Source organism: Montipora foliosa, chromosome 7, assembly GCF_036669935.1.
Source record: "Montipora foliosa isolate CH-2021 chromosome 7, ASM3666993v2, whole genome shotgun sequence".
Classification (NCBI taxonomy): Eukaryota; Metazoa; Cnidaria; class Anthozoa; order Scleractinia; family Acroporidae; genus Montipora; species Montipora foliosa.
In genome coordinates this window covers 38,452,468-38,463,699 of record NC_090875.1, presented here as the reverse complement: position 1 = coordinate 38,463,699, position 11,232 = coordinate 38,452,468, and the positions used below count along the sequence as shown (strand labels likewise).

Sequence of the window (11,232 nt, the reverse complement as noted above, 5' to 3'; positions counted from 1 at the left end):
TAATTTTAGGGTACTTCTGAGATTGCACGCCGTTTCTTTCTTCCAGTTGTGATCCGATGATGGTGGAGCAATTCAAGAGTCTTATACGTACTGACTAACATGTTCTGACCACGAGAAGATTCAAGATTCACACACCCCATTATTCTAAGTAAAGTTTCATCAGTAGTCAAGATGACTATATAATTCAGAACCATCATTAAAGCCTGCTTATTAAGATGTTTCAATTTGTCTTTTCTACGTTTGCTGCAAAAATGCCAAACGTCACTACAGTAATTAAAAGCAGGTAAAATAAAGGTATTATATAACCTTAGCTTGATATGGTCGCCGATAAGGTGGTTAAATCATTTTTACAACTGCCCTCTTTTTACGCGGGGGCTTCTAGGTTGCCTCCTCGGGTTTTGACCCCTGGGACAAACCCTGCGTGGGCAACAATATCTACTGACTCTTCCCTTTTATAAGAATATTGTTTTCCCGGCCCAGGCTGAAAATTGTATTTTTCTGCCGTATTTTTCCTTGTAATATTCTTAATTATAGCTTATGATATTTCCGTTTAAGGATGTATTGGGGTACAATTACAAGTCCAGATCTGTATCGCTTTACATTGTGCACGTCTTCCCGGCATCGCTGTTCGTTGGGTCAGTTAAGTGAAAACATGTCATTGTATTGCATTTACAGATTTTCAACGCAAGAATTTATATTTTTTTCACAATTTCAGCCTCAGGTTTATTCTTTAAATATTCTCAAAATTCCACAAATTTCAGCCTCGATATTCTTGTAAAATATTCTTATAAAAAAAAAAAAAAAGGAGTGTACCAATTTACATATGCAATATCTTTACGCGTGGGCTTCTAGGATGCCTCCTCGGCCAAGCCGTGCGGGGGCAATTAGAAGATTACGATGAAGACAGTTTTGGCGCTCACTCCTAACCAAGAAATAAATTCTGGGTTCTAAATGCCACTAATGGCATTGAATTCTGCCGGATTTTCAGAAAACTCTCGATATTTCGATTGCTCTAAAGCCCGAAATAACGCCTAATTAATTGTGATAGTTGCACCCAACTAATTAATGTAAGTTCTGGTACGGAACGAGAGAGTAACAGTACTAATATAGCCTACAAGCTAGTCTAAATCGGGAAACAATCTGTGTTCGCATTAACTGTCACCTGGGAGCGACAAACGATTTGGTAAATTGCAGTAATCATATAAATGAGTGGCATGAATGCTTTGCTTATAAAGAACTTTTAAACTATTCTGCTACGTAGAAAACACAAGAATTATAAGAAACACGCAATGAAAGGATGGCTTAATTTCAATCAAAGCAAGCGTGACCAGCCAACCGGCAAATATGCGGAGGAAACAGTGACAAGTGGCCATTAACGTCCTCAAAATTTCGCAAATAAACTGATATTTGAGGCAGAATCATGTGACGGCGGTCACTTGGCATAACACGCAATAACACACACATCCACATACATAAGACGGCCGTACACCTTGCATGACACACAAGATTTATGCCAGTGGAGCATCAAAATTCGCAACTAAACATTTTTACAGTCAAGAACGACGGTGAATGAGCAAGCACACACTCACGAACCTCGCATTGGTGAGTAAATACTTACGTTTGTGGGAAATTTTTGTCGGATCACAGTGGCAACTGGTCTTCCCGGAAGTGAATTTGTGCACATTGAAATTTTATAGTTACGAATATCAAAGTTAGTTAAATCAAAGATGCTTGTAAAATCGGATCGAGAATTTTGTTGAAATGAAAAGGAAAACTTGGCGTTAAAAAGGACTAGTCACGTTGATTTCCGATCATTTAGTTGAGGATCTCTTGAGGCCGTGAAGGAAAGCAAAAAAAAAAGTAAAGAGAGAGAGAGAGAGAGGGAGAAAAGAAATCACAGTGCAACGAGAGCAGAGTAAGAGGACAGCAAGCCATTCGTCTCCTTGATTTCGTCCAAAAGTCATTCATTCTAGGAAACGTGTGACGAGTTCATTTGTAATTTGCACTAGTACTACAGCTAAAATTTGCCCCGTGTTACGAAAGAAATGCACTCTCTTTTAGCCAGTCATAAGTATTTTTTAACGTATAATATTAAATTATAAGCTTGAGATTTCAATAAAGTAATAGTTTGTTATTGTTAGTATTAATATGAGAAACCAGCTTCTTAATAATTGATTAATTCCACTCCAAAACGATCTAAATTTAGCATAGGTCTAGGCTGACTTGCATGTGAAGTATGGTACGCAAGATCCTCCAAATCGCGCGCTGCGATTGGCTACCCGAGCGGGCAAGATGGAGCTTTCTTGCCCGCTCGGATTTCTCGCCTGGTCCCGCAAGATCAAAGATCCTTTTTTGGTGTTTTAAGTCATATAATAAATCCTTTATTGATCGAGCTTGTTCTGTCAAGATGGTTGGATGATGGCCTCCTTCTTGGCCAATATCCAGCCACCTTGACCTCACGCTTGGTCAATAACCCATATATAGTGCACTTGAACTGTATGAAACAACCCATATTCGGAAGTGAAATTAAATTTAAATCAATATGTTTATTGGCCGGTAATCCGTAGGCTTCGCACATTCGAAAGTTAATCAACCGCTCTGTTTATTAATTTAAACGCCATTGACGTTTCACGGTAAGTATCAGCTCTCTCGTCTTTTCGTATAGTTTAATTAGGGCCTCTTTCCAGGTTTCTGCAATCTCCCCTCACCTCTAAATCCTTTTAAAAATTTTCGATGTGTTCATATCAGAGAGAACGGGCTGGAAAGTTTGCCATGTGAACACTTCAGCACGGTTACCGGGAGGAAAACAATACAATGCATTTTCGTGATAGAAAGGACTTCAACGAGTTTTTACTTCTCCTTTCTCCAATAATGAGCTCGGAATAGTTTCATTTGATAGTTAACGTAAAGTCAAAACAAATTTCAGGTTACTGCACAAAGAAAAATGTATCTCGTTCTATCACGAAAAATGCATTGTACTATTTTGCTCCCAGTAACTGGGATGAATTCATACGGTAAAATTTTAGCCCGCTTACTGAGATCCCGCTTGGGAAAACCGAGATCCCGGCAACCGAGCCCGCCCGGCCAACTGGGTTCATATCAAGAGGCCCTTGGTCGTTTTACAAATGTAGCTCTCTCTTCGATTCCTGTCCGTTTCGTCCCTTGTTTCAACATACACTTTATTGGTCTTTTAGCGCAACCGCATTTCTTATTACCACTAAAGGCTTCGTTCAGTTACGGATCGCTGGACGGTAATGGTTTCTTTCGGCCCGGATAATCTTAATTATGAATACAGAATCAGGGGCGCTTTTCTAAGTTCACATACATGTCGCATCTTAAAATCTTCATAAGTTTATCTGATTCAAAGTTTTCTGCTGTTCACCGTGGTTTTACGAATAAGAAAAGACGTTTTGAAACGTGCACCTGAAAAACAATGCCGTAAATATTTCTTCAGTCATAGGGAAGGTAAAAGCGTTAGAAACGGACGAAACGCTTCGACGTTCAAATAACGTCGTTATCACGCCTCAAAATAGTAAGAGATGCCAGGTACAAATGTATCAATCCTAGATAGAACAACAGTCAATTGAAAAGGAAACATTGCGACTCATGATCCATATTTCGCGATAACAACAATATCTACCGCCTGCGAGCAGGCTATGAGGAGACGTATTTCAATGGGCTTTGAAAAGGTTCTTTCCATTTTCAGAGTTCTTATTCACAATTAAGTTGTGGAGCTGTCTATCTAACATTAGTAAATTTTCAGCTCCGACTATTGCATTTATAGCTTTTTGATAGGCTAAAAAACTCCGACTATGAGCCAATAGTCGAAGTTCTACGTCATATGGAAAATAGTACGCTAAGATGCTCTTTCCGGACGCTTTGTAAAATTGTGGAAATAAAAATCGGCGGCAAAACCCGGTTTGAGAAATTACTAAAACAATTATTCCATTCGCCCTTGTTGGATATGAAGTGTTATAACCAACTCGCGCTACGCGCTCGGTGGTTATTTTATCACTTCATATCCAACTCGGGCTCATGGAATAATTGTTATTTATCCGCATCACCGAAAATAAGTAAGCCACGAATTGTTCATTCACGGTCAGAGGCTATGATTTTGTGGTTTTGACTAACCTCGTTTTCATTGGAGTAATTAATACTACCTAGAGCGGTTTTCAATTCAGTTTCGTAAAACAAACACCAAAGTAATGACTTCGACAAAATATCCTTGTATCAATGTTATGTTGCATACATAGATGTTATGTGCAATAAATCTATAAGCAAAGATTTCTGATGAGAATAAAAGGTGCCCAATACAACTAAAGGATGTTTGATACAACTAAAAGATTTTCGATATGACGAAAAGATAATCGATATAAAAGATTAGGAAGCGGAAATGATTTTGCACTACGGAAGTGTCATTACTTACCCAGGCTCCTCGAAAATGCAAGTACAAAATGGCGTCTACTGAGGCTGCATGTACAATTTGGCTTCCAGACACAGAAAGGTTTTTCATGGAATAGGCCATTTCTGAGTTCATGTCTGCCTCCTCTTCAAAGCGAGTCTAACTGCGAAGTTTTTTTGTGATTTCAATTGGTTCTACTTTACATATGAAGGAATCGAAAACTAATTATCATAAGAAAAACCTCGCACTTAGACTCGCTTTGAAGAGGAGGCAGATATGATCTCAGAAATGGCCTATTAACTGCAATTGATGGTTTGCATCTGACGTCACGGCGGCCATGTTGGTGTACAGAACAATGCTGATGAAAAAAGCTATATTGATATCGGCGCTATACAAGTTTATTATTACTATTATTATTATTATTATTGTTATTATTATTATTATTATTATTATTATTATTATTATTATTATTATTAATTCGCTTAATAGAGCGGCAGCGCTGCACAACGTTAGAGTTTTATGTCCAATAATTGCCACCTATGCAATAAATACCTACAGAGCGCCTGTGCGACTTATTCTTACTGAAGAGAAAGAGCTCTTGTCTTCGGAAGGCACTACACAAGGGGATCCTTTAGCTATGAGCTTATATGCAATCAGTCTTCAACCCCTGATTACTCTCTTGAGCTTTCGTAGTTCTGCAAAGCAGTGCTGGTATGCCGACGATGCCACTGGAGCGGGTGCGTTGACAGACATCAGAAAGTGGTGGGACGAGCTGCAGGCAGCGGGTCCAGCTTTAGGCTACTATTCAAACGCAAAGAAGAGCTGGCTTGTGGTAAACCCAGAGAAGCTGAAAGAAGCAAATGATGTGTTTGCGGGAACTGGAATAAACATCTCCATGGAAGGGCGCAAACACCTTGGCGCAGCACTCGGACAGAGTTCGTATCTAGAGGAGTATGTCGGCAGCAAAGTAAAGGAGTGGATCAGTGAAGTAACTTTACTAGCAGATTTTGCAACCTCTGAACCGCAAACTTGCCATGCAGCTTTTACATTCGGGCTAAGGCATAAGTGGACTTACTTCATGAGGACCCTGCCAGATATCGAAGATCTCTTGGAACCACTCGAGCGTGCTATCTCAGATGTCCTCATACCGTCACTAAGAGAACATAACTGCTCTGTGACTGAACGAAAACTGCTAGCACTTCCTGCCCGTATGGGAGGCCTGGGAATGACAAACCCATCTGAAAGTGCGGAGTCAGAGTATTCAGCATCCATCAGGATGAGCGCTTCACTTGTTGATAAGATAATGGCGCAATCCCATGGGACCCCAGATGATGCAGAAGTGCGATGGCTGATGTATGCTGTTCGAAAAGAAAAAGATGTTGATCTGAAGGGGAAGCTAGAGGAGCTGAAGGTCTCTCTCTCAGTAAGGACACAAAGAGCCGTAGACCTGGCATGCGAAAAGGGCGCCTCTAGTTGGCTTACTTCAATTCCACTGAAAGACTTGAATTTTTAACCTAAGAAAGCGGGAATTTCGTGATGCACTGAGGCTACGCTGTGACTGGCCCATTCCTGATAGCCCATCAGTATGCGTATGCAGCTGCAGCTTTACCGTGGACCACGCGATGATATGCCAGCGAGGCGGCCTAATCATACAACGTCATAACGAGATACGTGACCTGGAGGCGGAGCTACTAGATATGGTTTGCTATGACGTAGCAATCGAGCCCACCTTACAACCCCTTTCCGGGGAGGAGCTCACCTCTCGGGGGAGCAAACAAAGCACCAGATGCCCGTCTCGATGTGCACTGCCGTGGATTCTGAGAATGCGGACTCGTATAAAGAGCTTAGCCCCAAACAGATATATAAATTGCACGAAGATGAAAAGAAGCGGAAATATGCATCCAGAATAATAGAAGTCGAGAATGGCATTTTTACGCCCTTGGTTTTCACCACAACAGGAGGTATGTCTCAGGAGTGTCAGCAGTACCATTCCAGACTTGCCGAGCTCATCTGTTCAAAGAAGCTGGAGGACTATGCAACAATAATCGCATGGACTCGAACGAAAGTGTCCTTCGCCATCCTGCGGACTGCCCTAGTTTGTTTGAGGGGAACAAGCTCACGGAGAAGAAAGACAAATATACAGGAGAATGACTTAGAGACAGAGAAAGGACTTGCTGGACTGACATAATAATTTATTAACGGATGTTTTATGCTTTCGCCTGACTGATTTTTCTCTTTGATACATAAGACCTTTTATGTACAATAAGTTTTTAGACCAATATGTTTTAGATCATCATTTTAAATTATTATTATTACTATCATTAGTTATTTATTATTTTTTATTAGCTTTTTCTTTAGTAATACTTAATTGTCTTTTTCCAATTTATAAATTATTCACAATAGTCTTCTATCGTGAATATGTAGTTTAGTTTTTAAAATTTGTAAATAACTTCGATATATAGTTTAAAATTGTAAATATTTACTAATTGTTTTGATAGTTATTATTATTATTATTATTATTATTATTATTATTATTATTATTATTATTATTATTTGGGAACTTGACTCTATTATTATGCAAAGCGTGTGGGGCCATTTTCTATTGTTTTATACACGAACATAGCCGTCTCATCACGTGGATGCAAACCAAGAATAGCTACGAACGCACCGCCCAAACGAGACGCCACGACCAATCATTTCGATTCTTTAGAGTTCTTTGTGAGTCGCCGCGGTTGAGCACCGGGCTGCCATCACTCGTGGTCTTTAAAACTGAGGAGAAGCTGGGGCCTTTCTGCAGGTACCGGAAAGCATTATGTTTTTGGTCACTTGATATTGATCTTTATTTGGAGTTGTTCCGTTTCCTGTCTTTTGTTTCCTTTGTTTTACGTAATTTTTTTGCCCATACTTGCAGAAGCTGCCAGAAAGTGCTGCCTTTTTGGACATCTTCAAAATCGTTACTCTCTAGTCTTCTCGGATAAGGACGATAAACCATAGGCATCGTCTCACAACCCTTTAATGTTCATAAATCTGTGGGACGAAAAAGAACCCACATACTATTCGCAAAGAGCAGGGCATGGAGTTCTTGCTGTTCACAGGGACGAGGACCTTCGTTTTCTGGCTGGTCTTTTATATACCGGATCCAAAATAATTAAAGCGAGTTTCAATCGAGTGTCGTAAAACCAAAGTAATTACTTTGGCTAATCAAAAAGGACAGAGACAATCCAGTAAACCAATCAAAATTCGAAGTATTTACACGTAGCCGACAAAAGGCACGGGAAAATGTTCACGCGCGAGCCACGATTGGTTTTGGTTTCACTTCTGATTGGTCAAAAAAGTGGCGCAAGAACTTTGAACCAATCACTGAGTGAAATAATCATAAACCAAAGTAATTCACTAATTACTCGACTGAAAACCACTCGAATGTCCATAAAACGAAAGAACAAAGCGAGCATAACAATAGCTAGTTAGTAAGGCCTAATCGGAATAACAATGGTTCTTTTGTCCTCCGCCATCTTAGTCCGGTATATGAAGGTCTACCCCGTTTTCTCTAAAAGGAAAAGAACTTAATTTAATTGTCTAGTCATTTTAGCGCTGGAGCGCTAGTTAGGGACACTGTAAACCGAAATTAGCAATTAACGCAAATGAAGTCAATGTCGTCGATACTGAGTATTTTTGAGACAGGACTTCTGTTTTTGTGGTATACGCTTTTTCCCCAATTCCCTCGAAGTGACATCGCAGCTTTTTCAAGATGCCAAAAAATTGGTGTTTTTAAAAGTAGGCCATTAAGCAAATTTCTCCTACATATGACTGATTCTCGAGGTTAGAACACCTAAATTCTTTCGTATTCTTCCATTCTACGAATAACGAATGAATAAAGAATGGACTAAGTGCCTGTGACGTTTTCGTTGTTGCTTTGCTTTCGTAGTTATTGCATTAATCCCATGAGAAACCTTTCTGTGTCTGGAAGCCAAATTGTACAAGTAGCTCCAGCAGACGCCATTTTGTATTCAGGGAAAGCCCTTGCATTCTCGAGGGAGCCTGGTACGTAATGACATTCACTTCCTGTCTTTCAAAATCATTTCCGCTTACTAATCTTTTAAATCTATCATCTTTTGATTATATTTAACATGTTTTAGGAGTATCAAACATCCCTTAATTGTATTGGGCTTCTCTTATTTATATCGGACATCTTTTCTTATAGATTTATTGCACATAACATTCATGTATTAAACATAACATTGATACAAGCACATTCGATATTTTGTCCGTGAAGGGCCTTCAAAGCAAACGGCTTAATGAACCAATCCAAATTTGTAGCATTTCTATGTAACTTGCTCCAAGCGCGGGAAAAATCGCGCGTGCATGCCTCGCGGGTTGATACTGAAAACTGGCACGAGATTTTTAAACCGATCATTAAGCGTAGCAATTGCAATCGCGTCATTACTTTTGACAGTCATTTGAAAACTGGTTTAACTAAGCACAACTCGTTCAAAGATATTTCAATTTCACATATGCCTGATGATGAATTAATTAAAGAAACATTTAGTCGTCTGATGTTAACTGTCCGTGGTTTTGTTCGAAATTCACGGGGCAGACAACTCTGCTTGACCAACAGGTTATGGCAGTCAATTTAATCTCTTCTGTTGGGGATATTGAAAGAGCCACGGAGCATACATGCACCGCAGGGGAGATGAGTCAGTGGACACCGAAACTAACGAGGCAAGTGGCAAGTCCGAATTATCACCAATACTTTGTGCAATGATCTGTGCGGTATATTTGGTGAAAACTGGTAAAGAATATCCGGATATCTAAATTTGAATAGTTGTTCAGAACTTCTCAATCGTCATGATCTTTTTGAGGATAGACACATTTTCACACTGTCATGCTTTTTTGTATAATGGTGGGAGACCCCATTTTTGCTTTTTCACAGATTAATTGGGGAGTGAATCCAACTTCGACGTCGACCGCAGTTGAGGGAAACATAAGTTCTCCACGCTATGTACCGCTTTTTGTTTTTAGTTTAGGGCGTTTATTTGCCGTCATCTGTTTAAAACGAGGATTCTTTAGGTTTGATTATTTGCCATTCCAAGAACGAGTTTAACCGCTGACCGGTTGGGCATTGGGTTACTGTGCAGGAGGTCGCGGAATTAAACCTCCGGCCAGACCTACACGCAGGGCCTTCGAATAAATATGCCTTTGTAACGATCTCTACAAATGTTTAGACTCTCTACCTAGGCTTCTCGGATGATGACGATAAACCGTGGGCCCCATCTCACAACCCTTGTATGTCTTAATCCTGTGGGACGTAAAAGAAAACCAGGCCCCAGTTGTTCAAACGATAGCGATAGACAGAGCTATCCAGTGGATACGACATATCGACAATTGCGCTATCCAATGGCTAGTGATTTATCCGATGGATATGCTTAACCCTTCTTTTGAACAACTGGGCCAGGTTTGTGAACTCGGGAGAAGTAACAACCCCAGACAAATCCACGTTTTCAATAAACCACTGGGCAACTAAATCTATCAGGAGCGTAACCCCTACTCCCTCCCCCCCCCCCCCCCCCTCCCCCCATAGTCATCATTGAGAAATCCATCTCCACAGAATTGTTTTTTGTCTACTTTTTACTAATACGGGAAAACTTATTGATTATAGGTCCATTTCACAGACAGCTTCTCTGAAAAGGCGATCTTTAAGTGACACCTATTACATTTTCAAAATAACCGAGGTTGCTCAACTTCGCGAAAACGAAACACCAGTCTTTACTGATGCAGTGTACAATTATCCGCAAGAAAGGATTCTGGGCATAAGAATTTACCCCAAGGGAGTGGGGAGTGGAAGAGGCACCCACGTGGCACTTTTCATTCATATGATACAAGGAGAGTACGACAGTTTCCTAGTCTGGCCCTTTTCTGGTACAATTACTATTAGCGTCCTAGATCAGAGTGGTTCCGGAGGTCGCGGCGACATCAGCCGGGTCATACAAGCGATGTCACATCTGTCAGCCTTCCAAAAGCCTCGTAATGCAATTTCATGCACCGGGTATGGCTTTGAAAAATTCGCTCCAATCGATAAGTTTTTTGATTCTCCAGTTGTGAAAGACGATAAATTGTTCTTGAAAATAGAATTTTCAGGTTGTGTTTAATTAAGACGATGTGTGAAGAGATGTCATTTGAACTGCTTAAAAATGCTTAAAAAGTAGAAGAGATGGCCTGCAACTAATCTCTTAAGACACAAGGTAAACAATTACGTCATGCACAATTGCTGGTGGACGATCTCTTGTTTTCGTCCACCGACATGGCGGCGATGAAGCGTGATTAATACATTTCTGGTGTGTTTACATAGGGAGTAGTGGATGGCTCATCCTCGATTTAGTTACAACAGAGGTTTTGCACAGCAGCCGTGTTGCATGGCAGGAACAATGAAAATGTTAAGCATTAGAAAGAACATCTGTTCCCATGGGAAAAGAATTGTTCCTGCCATGCAACATGGCTGCCGTGCAAAACCTCTATAGTGCAATGTGTTAGAGACCACGTTCCTTTAAGTCCATATTGAACCATGGCCATCTCATTTAGTTGATCTAAGAGCGACACTACAGCTAGTTGAAACTACTTAAGCAACACGTTCATCTTAAGTATACTTGTTAAGGAGTAGATTAGTAGGATAGTTTTTCAATTTGGCCTTTTTTTGATATTTTGCTCAGAAAGAACGTTATCGATTTTTTGAACATACCGGTAGATTTAGGTTTTGGTCATTTAGCTGCCGCGTGAACTTTTGATAAAGATTACACATTTTCTGGTATTTTTCAGTAAATATTTTATCTTTTATA

At 40.1% G+C, this 11,232-nt stretch overlaps 1 long non-coding RNA gene across 1 annotated transcript; it reads left to right on the top strand.

The window, feature by feature from the left end:
• The first annotated feature begins 1,495 nt into the window (after positions 1 to 1,495).
• LOC138011375 (uncharacterized) lies at positions 1,496 to 10,915 on the top strand. The gene is made up of 3 exons (XR_011124709.1): positions 1,496 to 1,602; positions 8,997 to 9,121; positions 10,059 to 10,915. It is a non-coding gene; the product is annotated as an uncharacterized lncRNA (long non-coding RNA).
• The last annotated feature ends 317 nt before the right edge of the window (positions 10,916 to 11,232 follow it).